Raw genomic sequence first — 18,819 nt, 5'->3', positions numbered from 1 at the left:
CAGAAATTTCTAAATTTCTGAAAAATAAAAAGTAATAGCGACTTTTGTGTTGCGACTTTCTGAGATCTGTAATGTTTTAAATTTTCAGGACCTGTGTGAGGACTTCTTTTTTTGAGCCCCAAGTCGATGTTCCTATTGCTATCACATTGGGGTAGATATGATGTTTTGATCATTGTTATTACATTTTTTTCTGTTGCGGTGGCCAAAAAAATAATAGTTTTAGCTTTTTTATTCTGATTTTTCATTACGCTGTTTACCGATTTGATTGATTTATTTTATATTTTGATAAATCAGACTTGTGAGCTCAGCGATTCCAAAAATGTGTTTTTGCTTTGTTTTCTTTTTTTTTCTTCATTTTTAATAGGGGAACAGTGGGGATAATTGAACTTTTTTTTTCATATTTTTAAAACATATTTTTTCTATTACTCACTGTATTTGTTAGTCCCCATAGGGGACATGAACTTGCGATCATCTGACCACTTGTGCTATAGACAGTAATGCCACAGCATTGGTGCATATAGCAAAAATCACGGTCTCCTATGAATGCCAGCCACAAGTTTTCACAGGAGTACCATTATGACAGACACAGGGGTCTTCAGTATGACAATCTATTGGTGTCCTATATGGTGTGCCAATGAGTGGTTAGAACAGCGTGCTGTCACAAATTGAGAGTAACATTTATTAGGCTTTGCTTGCTTTGCTCCGTTTGTTAAGAGGCAAATGATGGATGAATAACACAACCATCATCCGCTGGGAAAAATGTGCGCTGATCGTGTGAGCTCGCATCAGAGGCAAGGAGACGACTTATGACTGACATAGCACGTCATAAATAGTTAAGGGGTTTAATTGTAAAATGCCTGCATATATACACTCATTGCCTGTCTAGTGTCTCTCTAAAGTGCAGTACAATATTACATAGTCTGTAACGCTCTCTTCTAGTGATGGGCGAAACCGTGGACGTTCAGGTCCGGCAGAACATGTAAAAAAAAAGTTTGGTTCTGGTACGAGAACAGTAGCGGATCCCATTCAGATGAATTGAGGACTTGACAGTGCGGCAAATACGGGCTCTGAACGGCGGTAAGATCATTACCGGTCAGAGAGTTGCAGTTCCCAAGCTGTCATCTGCTGGCTCACGCTGTCAACTGTGTCCGGCAGGAAAAAGGTTACCGCTGTTCACAGGCGTTGGCTGATGAGAGTACTACTTTCATCAGCGTATGCCTTCTGTTGCTGATAACAGCAAGAGTGCCGCTGATGGGAGGATTCATCAGCCTATGCAATAAATAAATGAGAAAAAAACTACATGGGGTCTCTTCTATTTTTGATAACCAACACAGGCAAAATCGACAGCTGTGGGCTGCAACCCTCAGCTGTCGGCTTTATCATAGCTAGTTATCAAGAATATGGGGGGCCCACGTATTTTTTTTATACATTATTTAAATAAATTTTAAAAAATGGCATTTTTGACAACTAGCCAAGCTAAACCAGCCAGGGTCTGGTATTCTCAGACTGGTAAGGGGCCATGGATATTCGCCCCCACTAGCCTAAACATGGCATCCCATAGTCATCCCAGAAAAGGCGCATATATTAGATGCACCAATTCTTGCATTTTGCCCAGCTCTTCCCACTTACCCTGGTGCGATGTTAAGTGGGGTAATAGGTTTGACGTTGATGTCAGCTATTTATGGCTGCTGACTTCAAGCCCAGAGGTTAGTAATGGAGAGGCATCTATAAGACACCCCAACTACTAACCCCATGGTGTGATGTCAAGTGGGTAATAGGTTTGACATTGATGTCGGCTGTTTTATGGCCACTGACTTCAAGCTCAGAGGTTAGTAATGGAGAGGCATCTATAAGACACCCCAATTACTAACCCCATAGATAGAGTGTAACACAAAAAAAACAGCCAGAATAAAGTTATTTAATTGAAATATGACACAGACTCCTTTATTTGAAATAAAAAAAGCAGTTATACTCCCCTTTACACCTAATCAATTGAAGCCCATGTCCCCTATTAAAGAATACAAATAACAAACAACCATACAACATATTCTCACCCGTCCGAAGTGAAGATAATCCTCAGATGCCCATGTCAACTGTAACAGACCGAAAAGAATAACCATATTTCAAACCTGTCCGACATGAAGATAATCCATATCTGTCCCGTGAAGATCCGGATGACTTGGATAGCCAGCTCACACTGAGAGGCCTGCAGTGTGCTGTCCTGAGCATCTATGAGAATGGTCGCCAGAGTTCATAGCGGATGAACCCCTTTGATCTTATGGCACTTCTCACTGCGTGAGGAAGTTCAACTCGGCGTTGCACACTGCAGGAGCTTGATTACTTCTGTCAGCTGGCATGGATAGCGGTTGCATCCCTGATGTGACCACTATCCAAATAATTTGGATCTTCTTAGGACAAATATGGATTATCTTCACATCGGACAGGTGAAGAATATGGTTGTTTATTATTTTCTGTTTTTTTACAGGTGATATGGGGTTCTGAGGATTATCTTCACTTCGGACAGGTGAGGAATATGGTTGTTTATTATTTTTATTGTTTTACAGGGGACATGGACTTCAATAGATTAGTCATAAAAAGGTGAGTATAACTGCTTTTTTAATTCAAATAAAGGTGTCAGTGTGCTTATTTCAATTAAAGGACTTTATTCTGGCTGTGTGTTTTTTACAATCTAACTAAGGGGTTACTAATGGGGGTGTCTTATAGACACCTCTCTATTACTAACCCCTGGGCTTGATGTCAGTGGCCGTAAAACAGCTGACATCAGCCCCACAAATATTACCCCACTTTCCACCGCACCAGGGCAAGTGGGAAGAGCTGGGCAAAGTGTCCAGGACGGCTGCGGGCTGCTATTTTTCGGCTGGAGGGGGGTAATATCCACGGTCCCTACCAGTTTGAGAATACCAGGTCCCTGCTTTAGCTTGGCTAGTTGTCAAAAAAAGGAAGACCCCAGGCTGTTTTTTTTAATTATTTAAATAATTTTAAAAAACGACATGGGACCCCTCTATTCTTAATAACCAGCCGAGATACAGCTGAGGGATGCAGCCCACTACTGTCGGTTTTGCATGCCCTGGTTAGCAAAAATAGAAGAGACTCCATTTTTTTTATTTATAGCACAGGCGCTGGCTGATGAACACTACCATCAGCGGCACCTGCTCTAGCTGTTAGCAGTGACAGTGGGCATATGGTGATGAGTAGTATTCATGAGCCAACGCCTGTGACCGGCAGTAACCTTTTTACCGCCGGTCACAGCTGCTGGCTCACGCTGTCATATGACGGTGGGAACCGCAGCTCTCTGACTGGCAGTAACTAACCACCGATCAGAGCTGCTGGTGTTTCTTGCGCTGTCACACAGATGACGGCGTGAGAAATAGCCGATGTTGGGAGTGCCAAATCCAAACAGTAACATGGACTTCCTGAAGAAGTCCATGTTCAGAGTCCGTGCCAGGCACTAGGTGTTCGGTACGGACTCCGAATTTTACTCTTCAGGTTTGCCCATCTCTACCCATCCCAGAATATCCTGCGCCACTGAAAAACAAGTGAGGGGGATTAATTTTACTGTCTCTGTATTGTACAAGATTCACAATAAGGCCGGGATCACACATACGCGAGATACGGCCTAGTCTCGCAGGTGAAAACCCTGCTCTGGCGCCGGCACTCCGGAGCGGAGCGTGCAGCTGCACAGCAAAACATGGAGCTGTACGCTCCGCTCCCAAGTGCCGGCGCCAGAGGAGGGATTTCACCTGCGAGACTCGGCCGTATCTCGCGTATGTGTGATCCCGGCCTAACACTCATCATGAATAGTGATCTAAAACTTCCAGCAGATACTTCTGTCTTTTATTTGTAAATATTTGTTCTGATTATTTTTCTTAGATCATCATTTTTTTTCCTGTTTTGGATTAATATTTTAGGTTATTTTGAATCCATTACTAGTTTTCCATATTGTTATGGTTTCATGTTACAATATTTTCATCTTACAATACTAATCCCGGAAAAAATTACAGGGATTATCCAGTACTTTTATATTGATGACCGATCTTTAGGATAGGACATCAATATGAGATTGGTGGATGTCTTGACTCCCTGGATATTGCACTCCATTCAGCTGTTATCCTCCTGTGGCTCCTGTAAACAGTGTATGTAGAAGAACAGCCCAGTCCCGTACACTGTTTAGTGGTTACTCCAGGCTACTGTATATAAGCTTCTATTTTCAATGGAGGCTGATCGGCAGTATCCTGCAATGACCACTAAACATAGCACGGAGTTGCACTTTGTACATTATTTACGGACAATCATATACAGAGCTAATAACAGCTAAACGGTGTGGCATAACAAGGATGTCTGATCCCCACCAAACTTGTATTGGTGACCTCTACTGTTATGGTTTCCAATGGCAAGGAAACATCAGAAGCATAGAATAAACGGACAAGCTCTCGGGTGATGGAAACTAGAGCTGACCGCGATGCTAAACCTACACACCACACTAGAAGTAGCCAGGGGGCATTCCTGCGTTGTCTCTAGATGCCGCGCGCCAGCCGGAGAACTAACTACCCCTGGTAGAAGAAAACACAGTCCTGGCTTGCCTCCAGAGAATGTCCCCACAGGAGATAGCCCCCCACATATAATAACGGTGAGAGCAGATGAAAAGACACACGTAGTATGAAAGCAGATTTAGCACAGAGAGGCCCGCTAACTAAATAGCAGAAAGATACAACAGAGGACTTCGCGGTCAGCTGCAAAACCCTTCAAAACACCATCCTGAAATTACCTTAACTCATGTGACAACTCATGCCACTGGAGTGGTAATTTCAGCCCAACAAGAGCTTCCAGCTGCAGAGATTCACATAAGTGCAAACTGGACAAAACATACAAAAATAGACTTAAGGACTAAAGTGTCCAACTTAGCTGAGCAGAAAACTGGGAGCAGGAACATGCAACAGAATAACTCTGGATACATTGATGGCCAGCATTAGAATGACTGAGGAGCAAGGTTAAATAGGATACTCCCACATCCTGATAGGAACAGGTGAACTGAAAAGGCAAAGCTTGCAGGACACCAGTACCACAAGAGACCACCGGGGGAGCCCACGAACCGAATCACAACAGTACCCCCCCCTTAAGGAGGGGGCACCGAACCCTCACAAGAACCACCAGGGCGATCTGGATGAGCCCTATGAAAGGCACGGACCAAATCAGAAGCATGAACATCAGAAGCTGTAACCCAAGAATTATCCTCTTGACCGTAGCCCTTCCATTTCACCAGATATTGAAGTCTCCGTCTGGAAACACGGGAGTCCAAGATTTTCTCCACCACGTACTCCAATTCACCCTCAACCAGCACAGGAGCAGGAGGCTCAACAGAAGGCACAAGTGGTACCTCATACCTCCGCAATAATGACCGATGGAAGACATTATGGATAGCAAAGGATGCTGGGAGGTCCAAACGAAAAGACACAGGGTTAAGAATTTCCAAAATCTTATAAGGACCGATGAACCGAGGCTTAAACTTAGGAGAAGAGACCCTCATAGGGACAAAACGGGAGGACAACCACACCAAGTCCCCAACACGAAGACGAGGACCAACACGACGATGGCGATTAGCAAAACGTTGAGTCTTCTCCTGGGACAACTCCAAATTGTCCACCACCTGCCCCCAAATACGATGCAACCTATCCACCATGGTATCCACTCCAGGACAATCCGAAGACTCCACCTGACCAGATGAAAAACGAGGATGAAACCCTGAATTGCAAAAGAAAGGGGAGACCAAAGTGGCAGAACTGGCCCGATTATTAAGGGCAAACTCAGCCAACGGCAAAAAGGAGACCCAGTCATCCTGATCAGCAGACACGAAACACCTCAAATAAGTCTCCAAGGTCTGATTAGTACGTTCCGTCTGGCCATTAGTCTGGGGATGAAATGCAGACGAAAAAGACAAATCAATGCCCATCCTGGCACAAAACGCCCGCCAAAATCTGGACACAAACTGGGATCCCCTGTCGGAAACGATATTCTCCGGAATACCATGCAGCCGAACCACATTCTGAAAAAACAGGGGCACCAACTCAGATGAGGAAGGCAGCTTGGGCAAGGGCACCAAATGAACCATCTTAGAAAAGCGGTCACACACCACCCAAATGACGGACATCCTCTGAGAAACAGGGAGATCAGAAATAAAATCCATAGAGATGTGTGTCCAAGGCCTCTTAGGAACAGGCAAGGGCAACAACAACCCACTAGCCCGAGAACAACAAGGCTTGGCCCGAGCACAAACATCGCAAGACTGCACAAAAGTACGCACGTCCCGAGACAGGGAAGGCCACCAGAAGGACCTAGCCACCAAATCTCTGGTACCAAAAATTCCCGGATGACCTGCCAACGCAGAAGAATGAACCTCCGAGATGACTCTATTGGTCCACTCATCCGGCACAAACAATCTACCAGGCGGACAACGATCAGGCCGATCCGCCTGAAACTCTTGTAAAGCACGTCGCAGGTCTGGGAAGACAGCAGACAATATCACCCCATCCTTAAGTATACCCGTAGGTTTAGAATCACCAGGGGAATCAGGTTCAAAACTCCTAGAAAGGGCATCCGCCTTCACATTCTTAGTACCTGGCAGATACGAAACCACAAAATTAAACCGGGAGAAAAACAACGACCAGCGCGCCTGTCTAGGATTCAGACGTCTGGCCGACTCAAGATAAATCAAATTTTTGTGATCAGTCAAGACCACCACCTGATGTTTAGCACCCTCAAGCCAATGACGCCACTCCTCGAATGCCCACTTCATCGCCAAAAGCTCCCGATTACCGACGTCATAATTTCGCTCGGCGGGCGAAAATTTTCGAGAAAAGAACGCACAAGGTCTCATCACTGAACAATCTGAACTTTTCTGCAACAAAACCGCCCCCGCTCCGATCTCGGAAGCATCAACTTCCACCTGAAAAGGAAGAGAAACATCAGGCTGGCACAACACCGGAGCAGAAGAAAAACGGCGCTTAAGCTCCCGAAAGGCCTCCACAGCAGCAGGAGACCAATCTGCAACATCAGCACCCTTTTTAGTCAAATCAGTCAAAGGCCTGACAACGCTAGAAAAACCAGTTATGAATCGACGATAAAAGTTAGCAAAGCCCAAAAATTTCTGAAGGCCCTTAAGAGAAGTCGGTTGCGTCCAGTCACAAATAGCCCGAACCTTCACAGGATCCATCTCAATAGAAGAGGGGGAAAAAATGTACCCCAAAAAAGAAATCTTCTGAACCCCAAAAACACACTTTGAACCTTTAACAAACAGAGAATTGGTCCGCAAAACCTGAAAAACCCTCCTAACTTGTTGAACATGAGATTCCCAGTCATCCGAAAAAATCAAGATATCGTCCAAATACACAATCATAAATTTATCCAGATATTCACAGAAAATATTGTGCATAAAAGACTGAAAGACCGAAGGGGCATTTGACAGACCAAAAGGCATCACCAAATACTCAAAATGGCCCTCGGGCGTATTAAATGCGGTTTTCCACTCATCCCCCTGCTTAATTCGCACCAAATTATACGCACCGCGAAGATCAATCTTAGAGAACCACTTCGCCCCCTCAATGCGAGCAAATAAATCTGTCAGCAATGGCAAAGGATACTGATACTTGACTGTGATCTTATTCAAGAGTCTATAATCAATACAAGGTCTCAAAGAACCATCGCTTTTAGCTACGAAAAAGAACCCCGCTCCAAGAGGAGACGAAGAAGGACGAATATGTCCCTTTTCCAAGGACTCCCTAATATACTCTCGCATGGCAGCATGTTCAGGTACAGACAGATTGAATAGACGACCCTTAGGAAATTTACTGCCAGGGATCAAATCTATGGCGCAATCGCAATCTCTGTGAGGAGGAAGAGAATTAAGAGTAGATTCCTCAAAAACCTCACGATAATCAGACAAAAACTCAGTAATTTCAGAGGGAATAGATGAAGCAATGGAGACCAAAGATGTGTCCCCATGATTTCCCTGACATCCCCAGCTTAGTACAGACATTGTTTTCCAGTCAAGGACTGGGTTATGAGTTTGCAACCATGGCAATCCCAGCACCAACACATCATGTAGATTATACAGTACAAGGAAGCGAATCACCTCTTGATGGTCTGGAGTCATACGCATAGTCACTTGTGTCCAGTATTGTGGTTTATTACTAGCCAATGGTGTAGAATCAATACCCTTTAAAGGTATAGGAACTTCCAGAGGCTCTAGATTAAACCCACAGCGCCTGGCAAAGGACCAATCCATCAGACTCAAAGCGGCGCCAGAATCCACATACGCATCCGCAACAATAGAAGATAACGAACAAATTAGAGTTACAGACAAAATAAACTTGGACTGCAAAGTGCCAATAGCAGAGGATTTATCAACTTTCTTTGTTCGTTTAGAGCATGCTGATATAACATGAGTAGAATTTCCACAATAGAAGCACAAATGATTTTTGCGCCTATAAATCTGTCGTTCGCTTCTGGACAGAAAGCTATCACATTGCATACTCTGTGGTGCCTCTTCAGAAGACACCGCCAACTGGTGCACAGGCTTGCGTTCCCGTAAACGCCGATCAATCTGAATTGCCATTGTCATGGACTCATTCAGACCCGTAGGCGCAGGAAACCCCACCATGACGTCTTTTACAGCATCAGAGAGACCTTCTCTGAAAATTGCCGCCAGAGCGCACTCATTCCACTGAGTAAGCACCGACCATTTTCGAAATTTTTGGCAATATATTTCGGCTTCATCTTGCCCCTGAGAGAGGGCTATTAAGGCTTTCTCAGCCTGAATCTCCAAATTTGGTTCCTCATAAAGCAACCCCAAAGCCAGAAAAAAACGCATCCACATTGAGCAACGCAGGATCCCCTGGTGCCAATGAAAATGCCCAATTTTGGGGGTCACCCCGCAGTAAAGAAATAACAATTTTTACTTGCTGGGCAGGATCTCCAGCAGAATGAGATCTCAGCGAAAGAAACAATTTACAATTGTATTTAAAATTTAGAAAACAAGATCGATCTCCAGAAAAAAACTCCGGTATAGGAATTTTAGGTTCAGACCGAGGAGCATGTAACAAAAAATCTTGTATATTCTGAACTTTAGAGGCAAGATAATTCAAATTGGTAGCCAGACTCTGGGGATCCATATTTCAACAGATAAAGTCTGAGCCATTCAGGGGTTAAGAGGAGAGGAAAACAGGAGACTGCAATTAGAGCTGGAGTGCAACTTCAGAGGAAGGAAAAAAAAAAAAAAAAGTTTCACACAGTTCCTTTTCTCTCCTGCTTCAGCCTATAGATTAAACATTTGGGCTGGCCATACTGTTATGGTTTCCAATGGCAAGGAAACATCAGAAGCATAGAATAAACGGACAAGCTCTCGGGTGATGGAAACTAGAGCTGACCGCGATGCTAAACCTACACACCACACTAGAAGTAGCCAGGGGGCATTCCTGCGTTGTCTCTAGATGCCGCGCACCAGCCGGAGAACTAACTACCCCTGGTAGAAGAAAACACAGTCCTGGCTTGCCTCCAGAGAATGTCCCCACAGGAGATAGCAGCCCCCCACATATAATAACGGTGAGAGCAGATGAAAAGACACACGTAGTATGAAAGCAGATTTAGCACAGAGAGGCCCGCTAACTAAATAGCAGAAAGATACAACAGAGGACTTCGCGGTCAGCTGCAAAACCCTTCAAAACACCATCCTGAAATTACCTTAACTCATGTGACAACTCATGCCACTGGAGTGGTAATTTCAGCCCAACAAGAGCTTCCAGCTGCAGAGATTCACATAAGTGCAAACTGGACAAAACATACAAAAATAGACTTAAGGACTAAAGTGTCCAACTTAGCTGAGCAGAAAACTGGGAGCAGGAACATGCAACAGAATAACTCTGGATACATTGATGGCCAGCATTAGAATGACTGAGGAGCAAGGTTAAATAGGATACTCCCACATCCTGATAGGAACAGGTGAACTGAAAAGGCAAAGCTTGCAGGACACCAGTACCACAAGAGACCACCGGGGGAGCCCACGAACCGAATCACAACACTCTACTAAAAATAGGTCATCATTATAAAAGCAATGAAAAAACCCTTAGGGCTCACTCACATGAGCGTATAAATCGTGCGAGTGCAATGTGAGAAAACATTGCATTGCACTCTGACCAAGGTTAGTAAATGAGTCAGCGCTCAGCTGCAAGCTTTTCCTCAGCTCTAATCGGACTGGGGAAAAAAACTTGCAGCATGCTGCGAGTGGATGCGAGAATCGGATGGCACTTGCCAATGCAAGTCAATGGGTGCGAGAAAAGAAAATGTGAAAAAAGTCAGCTCACCTGGTAGATGTATAGATTCCTGAAGTCCAGGACTCGCATTGATGGAGGCTGAGCAGCCGGTGTAGGAACAATGGAAGGTAAGATGAATCCAGCGAGAGACTGTGACTTTGTAATAAAATATAGCTTTTAATGAGCCATTTAAAATAAGAACATCACCAGTAGTGCTCCACTGAATATAACTGCACATAACAGCATCGTACACACAGTGCAGCATTAGGCTACTTTCACATTAGCGTCGTGCACTGCACGTCGCAATGCGACGTTGCAGCGCACTGACGCATACTGTGCAAGCGCCGCACAACGGGGGCAGCAGATGCTGTTTTTCAACGCATCCGCTGCCCCATTGTGAGGTGCGGGGAGACAGGGGCGGAGTTCCGGCCACGCATGCGCAGTCGGAAAAGACTGGAATGACGCACCAAAAAAACGTTACAAGCAACGTTTTTTGGTGGCGACGGTCCGACGCAACCGTCGCACGACGGTTGCGATGTGTGGCAATGCGTCGCACTGTGTCGCTAATGCAAGTCAATGGATTAAAAAACGCATCCTGCAAGCACTTTTAAAGGATGCGTTTTTTCTCCAAAACGACGCATAGCGACGTGCAGTGCACGACTCTAGTGTGAAAGTAGCCTTAGGACCAACGCAATTTCAACACGGGATCTGTTACAGGGACAGCTGCATAAAAATCAAGAGAACATATACATATATAAAACACATTAATAGGAAAAAAAATGGAACAGCACAATGCTCACCAATGGTGGGTGCCTGGCCCCCTGGATAGAATGGTCCACACATCTATCCAACATGTATACCAAGTAGCAAAAAAAGAAGGCAGCACTCCAAGGATTCAAAGTGAAAAAACGTTTTTTCACTTTGAATCCTTGGAGTGCTGCCTTCTTTTTTTGCTACTTTATAAAACACATTATACAGTTAGGTCCATATATATTTGGACAGAGACAACATTTTTCTAATTTTGGTTATAGACATTACCACAATAAATTTTAAACAAAACAATTCATATGCAGTTGAAGTTCAGACATTCAGCTTTCATTTGAGGGTATCCACATTAAAATTGGATGAAGGGTTTAGGAGTTTCAGCTCCTTAACATGTGCCACCCTGAATTTTAAAGGGACCAAAAGTAATTGGACAGATTAAATAATTTTAAATAAAATGTTCATTTCTAGTACTTGGTTGAAAGTCCTTTGTTGGCAATGACTGCCTGAAATCTTGAACTCATGGACATCACCAGACCCTGTGTTTCCTCCTTTTTGATGCTCTGCCAGGCCTTCACTGCGGTGGTTTTCAGTTGCTGTTTGTTTGTGGGCCTTTCTGTCTGAAGTTTAGTCTTTAACGAGTGAAATGCATGCTCAATTGGGTTGAGATCAGGTGACTGACTTGGCCATTCAAGAATATTCCACTTCTTTGCTTTAATAAACTCCTGGGTTGCTTTGGCTTTATGTTTTTGGTCATTGTCCATCTGTAGCATGAAATGACGACCAATCAGTTTTGCTGCATTTGGCTGGAAATGAGCACAAAGTTTGTCTCTGAATACCTCAGAATTCATTCAGCTGCTTCTGTCCTGTGTCACATCATCAATAAACACTAGTGACCCAGTGCCACTGGCAGCCATGCATGCCCAAGCCATCACACTGCCTCTGCCGTGTTTTACAGATGATGTGGTAAGCTTTGGATCATGAGCTCTACCACGCCTTCACCATACTTTTCTCTTTCCATAATTCTGGTAGAGGTTGATCTTGGTTTCATCTGTCCAAAGAATGTTCTTCCAGGACTGTGCTGGCTTTTTTAGATGTTTTTTAGCAAAGTCCAGTCTAGCCTTTTTATTCTTGATGCTTATGAGTGGCTTGCACCGTGCAGTGAACCCTCTGTATTTACTTTCATGCAGTCTTCTCTTTATGGTATATTTGGATATTGATACGCCGACCTCCTGGAGAGTGTTGTTCACTTGGTTGGCTGTTGTGAAGGGGTTTCTCTTCACCATGGAGATTATTCTGCGATCATCCACCACTGTTGTCTTCCGCGGGTGCCCCGGTCTTTTTGCATTAATGAGTTCACCAGTGCCTTCTTTCTCAGGATGTATGAAACTGTAGATTTTGCCACTCCTAATATTGTAGCAATTTCTCGGGTTTTTTCTGTTTTTGCAGCTTAAGGATGGCTTGTTTCACCTGCATGGAGAGCTCCTTTGACCGCATGTTTACTTCACAGCAAAACCTTCCAAATGCAAGCACCACACCTGAAATCAACTCCAGGCCTTTTATCTGCTTAATTGAGAATGACATAACGAAGGGATTGCCCACACCTGTCCATGAAATAGCCTTGGAGTCAATTGTCCAATTACTTTAGGTCCCTTTAAAAACAGGGTGGCACATGTTAAGGAGCTGAAACTCCTATACCCTTCATCAAATTTTAATGTGGATACTCTCAAATGAAAGCTGAAAGTCTGAACTTCAACTGCTTTCTGAATTATTTTGTTTAAAATTCATTGTGGTAATGTCTATAACCAAAATTAGAAAAATGTTGTCTGTCCAAATATATATGGACCCACAGTAACCATTTTGGAAAAGATGGATTTTCGTGAACGCGAAAAAGCGTGGCTAAATCAGCTCGATCAGGTTTTTTGTGAGAGTGGTGGTAGTACTGTTGATTTTAAATCTGGAGATACAAGTGGCCTCACGAATAAATATAAAGATCTTCTCAATAAACGCACCCGCCTTTGGTGGAATAGGGCCTTCCTGGAGCGGTATATTGGATGTGGCTTGGTTCCAAGGGGACTACGTGTCCAGGTGTTCCCCTCTTTTGTGGTTGATGAGACTGAATTTGTTGAGCAATGGGAGGAGGCCGCCTCCCTATGCTCTAAAAAGTTTATGGAATTACTATCTAAACATAATGAGAGACAACTTAAAGAACTGGACGTGGAATTAAATACCACACAAGAGGAGATTAATAAATGTCTCATTGGTGAGGCAGAAAAAAAAAATAAAAAAATTCAAGGAAGAAGTTGATGCAAATCTTAAAAAATGGGAAACTGAAGTAGTACAGAATAAAACCAAGAAATATCAGCGGGATTTGGCTGATCGACAGCAGGGGAGAGTCTATAAGTGGCACAATAGACGTCTTTTCAATAGAAATTTCCCAAGAGGTCGATCGACATCGGTTTCTTCCGTTTCCTCAGCTGAGGAAAGGACACAAAGAGTGGATTATGTAAGACCAGGATGGGCAAAAAGGGATTCAGAGAGAAATAATGACTGGAGGGAAGGACGCCTCAGAAATAAACGGAAAATGAATGTGTCCCCCTCTATGGATAAAAAATCAAAATCGAATGTACTTGAGGTAATCAATCTGTCCACTCATACTCTCTCTGAACCTCAAAAACAAGTGTTGGAATTGGGTCTTTCTTTCTCTCCTTGCAATAATTTTGACTTTTTTATAGCGCTAAAAGACTTACACCTGTATGCCCGGAAGATCATTCTTAAAAGACTCCATCTACGCTCTTCTGGAAGTGCGGAAGTGATTGACCCTATTGAAATAGAATTTTTGAAAAATTTGGAGGAATTGGAGCGAGAGTCTTCTGATGAAGGGGTAAGTGCCTCTCCACCCCCTATATTTGCCAGATGTACCACCTTTCCCCCTTTGTCTCTCTGCCCACAGGTGGAAATTTTCACCAAATTGGTAATGGAGGATTTTAATAAAATAACAAATTATAAAAAAAGAGATAATCTTACAAAAACACAGATATACAGGAAATCAAGATGTGGGATGATGTTGTTATAAAACCAGCAGACAAGGGGGGAAATGTGGTCATCTGGCCAGTGGAGAGGTACGAGAAAGAAGCTTTTCGACAGCTACGAAACAGGGATACGTATACCCCATTACAAATGAATCCCCTCTCCAAATTTCAAACCCAATTGCAAAACATCTTAGAGATGGCTTATGAGAGGGGCATTATAAGTAAAAAAATATTGGGGGGTTTGTTGGTTCAATGCCCAGTGATACCCACTTTTTATTTGCTCCCCAAGGTCCACAAAGACCTGATCTCCCCTCCGGGGCGTCCGATTGTCTCTGGCATGGGAGGGCTCTGTGATGCAACGTGCAAGTTCATTGAACATTATTTAAAACCACAGGTTGAGACGCTGCCCTCCTATGTCAGGGACACCACAGACGTCCTGAGACGGGTGGATGGCCTTGTCGTGGAGAAGGACATGATATTAGTCACGGCGGATGTTGAGTCATTGTATACCAGCATCCGCCATGTGGATGGGATGAGGGCATCCAGGTTCTTTCTGGAGTCCAGTAATCTGGACCCCGATTTACGTGAGCTGGTGTTGGAGTTGTTGGAGTTCATCCTAACCCATAATTTTTTCGTTTTTAAGGATCGTTTTTTTCTCCAGAGACAGGGCACTGCCATGGGGGCGGCCTATGCGCCATCTTACGCTAATTTATTTCTCGGCTACTGGGAGCGTGAGGTGTTTCATGGTGGCGCACAGTCTGCCCCCCAAATCTTAGGGTGGTACAGATATATAGACGATGTTTTGTTTATATGGCATGGCCCTGTCTTGGAGTTACAAAAGTTTATGGTTGGATTGAACGACAACGACTCCAACATCAGGCTCACCTATGCATATCACGAGAGTGAGATTTCCTTTTTGGATATTACATTAAGGGTACAAGCCAATGGTGACATCTATACTGATATGTATAGGAAGGAGACATCAGTGAATGCCTTGTTGCATTCAACCTCATCCCATCCACCCTCCACGATAAGAGCCATTCCTATTGGCCAGTTCCTTCGGGCTCGAAGGATCTGTGCCTCTGACACACTATTTGAGAGACAGGCCGTGGACCTTGGGGAACGTTTTAAACAGCGCGGCTATAGTGGCCGATCAATAAGGAAAGGGTATCTAAGGGCTAAAAAAACAAGGAGGAGTGATCTTTTAGTAGACAGACGGAAGACACAGGAAAAATCCTGGGATGAACAACCACGATTTATATCAACCTTTAATCATAGGTGGAATGAAATGCGAAACATCCTAAAAAAACACTGGCCCGTTCTAACCACTGACCCTCTGCTAGGCAGATTTTTATCTGATCAACCCTTGATGACTGCTCGGAGGAGCAACAACTTCAAAGACATATTGGTGCATAGTCACTATGTGGCAAAAACACCGGATCCCTTCCAGGCAGGGAGACAAAAAAATGGTTTCTTTCCGTGCGGTGATTGCTTTGCCTGCAAGAATCTTATTAGATCTTTTGTTTTTTCTTCATCAGATGGCAGGCAGCAATTTCGAATCAACCAATATATTACATGTAGTACAACACATGTCGTATATTACGCAACGTGCACGTGCAAGCTTGTCTACATCGGACTAACATCGAGGGAATTACGTGTTCGCATACGCGAACATGTACGAGATATAATAGCAGCACGAGATGTTGAAGATGTAGACAGTTTGAAACCGATTCCAAAACATTTTCGGAAATACCATAAGTGTAATCCTAAAGACCTAAAGGCATGGGGTATTGAGAGGATTCGTGTTGGAATAAGAGGAGGTGATGCCAAACAAAAATTGGCCCAGAGAGAGTGCCGCTGGATTGCGGTACTGAATACTTTAGCTCCTGCTGGCCTAAATGAAAGTTTGAGCTTTAGCTCCTTTTTATAATTGCTCTCCAGTTTTTTTCTATATATGTTTTTAATCTTTTGTGTGTGTTGCTGTGTGTGTCTGTATTTGATTTTAATTGTGTATTTTTGATTTTTGTAGTTACCTTTTATTAGGGTACGTCGCTATGTTGTGGCCCCCTCACTGTAGAGGTCCTGGCCTGGTCTTTGGCCGATCATGTTGGGATGTCCGGTGCCTCCTCTCTCCTAAACTTGGGTCATCTGTATATTTCGCTGATTATGAAAACATCCTGGAAACAGAAAGAAGTTGGACGCCGTTTTATATTAGATTTTATCATTTTTCAATTTTCTCTCACTATGTTCACATATTTTTATTCATTATAATTAGATTAAATTGTCACTGTCACTGGCAACGGTGTCGCTGCCTTGTATTCATTGTTCTTATATATATTCAGAAAGAAGTTGGACGTCTTTTTATATTTAGATTTTATTATATTTTTAATTATCTTTCACTATGTTCACATATATAAATGTATACTATAATTAGATTATATTGTCACTGTCACTGGCAACGGTGTCGCTGCCTTGTATTTATTGTTCTTATATATATATATTTTTTCACTGAACATGCTTCACATATGCATCTGTACAATAACCCCCTCCTTGTTTTCTCTTTTCTTTTCCTTTTCTCTTTTTTAATCTATATGATATTGGCACCTCCCTTCCTCCTCTGGTTAACCACAGCACTAATTACTTTTGTTTATTTATTCTCTTAGTTCTCCCTCCATTTTCTTCACGGTCCCTTCTTCTAGTAGCGATAATAAGTATACAGATTCTTAATTTGTAAATGCGCAGGTTGGTGTGATCCTCCGTGCGCATGCCCTGGTGTCGTCCATGTCCCGGGGCATTGTGGGAGGCTCCGCCCGATGACGTTTGCGGTCCAGTGAGGTCACACGAGCGGCACTGCCGAACCGCATCGCCATCTTGGATGCCAGCCTGTAATGCAGATCCTGGCTGGTCGACGCAGGATATGCGCCGCAACAGGTGGACGCTATAACGCAATTTCGGGACCATATAAAACATAGCGATTTATAGTCAGCAGCACCGCCCCCCGAAGAAGCCGACGCGAAACGCGCGTTGGGGCAGCGGTGCGGTCCAGGTCTGGTGCTAGTGTGCGGGTAAGGATCCGGGGAGGGGTGTTGTGATTTTGCTTTTTGCTCCCTCTAGTGGTCATTAGTGATTTGACTCTGGAGCGTCTGTCTTTTCCTATATCCTCACCTGGGCCGTTAGTTCAGGGGCGTTGCTATATAAGCTCCCTGGACCTTCAGTTCAATGCCTGGCATCGTTGAAATCAGAGCTAATCTGTTGTGCTCTTGTCCTCTGATCCTGGTTCCTGTTTTTCAAGCTAAGTCTGCTTCTTTGCTTTTTGCTTTTGTTTTGTTTGGTATTTTTGTCCAGCTTGTTCCTATCTGTATCCTGACCTTTGCTGGAAGCTCTAGGGGGCTGGTGTTCTCCCCCCGGACCGTTAGACGGTTCGGGGGTTCTTGAATCTCCAGCGTGGATTTTTATAGGGTTTTTGTTGACCAGATAAGTTATCTTGCTTTATTCTGCTATTAGTAAGCTGGCCTCTCTTTGCTGAACCTGGTTCATTTCTGTGTTTGTCATTTCCTCTTACCTCACCGTTATTATTTGTGGGGGGCTTGTATCTTGCTTTGGGGTCCCTTTCTCTGGAGGCAAGAGAGGTCTTTGTTTTCTTCTCCTAGGGGTAGTTAGATTCTCCGGCTGGCGCGAGTCATCTAGCGATCACCGTAGGCATGATCCCCGGCTACTTCTAGTGTTGGCGTTAGGAGTAGCTATTTGGTCAACCCAGTTACCACAGCCCTATGAGCTGGATTTTTGTATCTTGCAGACTTACACGTTCCTCTGAGACCCTGTCCACTGGGGTCATAACAGTATGCCAGGCCAGTATTAAATGTTTAATGCATTGCAGAAGTGGGATTATAAGAAAGAAAATTTTGAGTTTTTTTTTTCCCTCTCTCATTTTTTTTTTTTCTTTTCCCCTTTACCTCAGAGTGGCTTAAGCTTGCTGCAGACATGAATGTCCAGACCTTGATTACAAGTGTGGACCAGCTTGCCGCTCGTGTGCAGGGTATACAAGATTATGTTACCAGAAATCCTAGGTCTGAACCCAAGATTCCGATTCCTGAACTGTTTTCAGGAGACCGATTTAAGTTTAGGAATTTCAGGAATAATTGTAAATTATTTTTGTCCCTGAAACCTTGTTCGTCTGGAGACTCTGCTCAACAAGTAAAAATTGTTATTTCATTCTTACGGGGTGACCCTCAGGATTGGGCTTTTTCGTTGGCGCCAGGAGATCCGGCATTGGCTGATATTGATGCGTTTTTTCTGGCGCTCGGTTTACTTTATGAGGAACCCAATCTTGAGATTCAGGCAGAGAAAGCCTTGCTGGCTATGTCTCAGGGCCAGGACGAGGCAGAGGTGTATTGCCAAAAATTTCGGAAATGGTCCGTGCTGACACATTGGAACGAGTGTGCACTGGCCGCTAATTTTAGAAATGGCCTTTCTGAGGCCATTAAGAATGTTATGGTGGGTTTTCCCATTCCCACAGGTCTGAATGATACCATGTCCCTGGCTATTCAAATTGACCGGCGGTTGCGGGAGCGCAAAACCGCAAATTCCCTCATGTTGTTGTCTGAACAGACACCTGATGTGATGCAATGTGATAGAAAAACCGCTAATTCCCTCATGGTGTTGTCTGAACGGACACCTGATTTGATGCAATGTGATAGAATCCT

This window comes from Ranitomeya variabilis, chromosome 1, assembly GCF_051348905.1.
Source record: "Ranitomeya variabilis isolate aRanVar5 chromosome 1, aRanVar5.hap1, whole genome shotgun sequence".
NCBI lineage: Eukaryota > Metazoa > Chordata > Amphibia > Anura > Dendrobatidae > Ranitomeya > Ranitomeya variabilis.
This window is presented reverse-complemented; position numbering follows the sequence as displayed.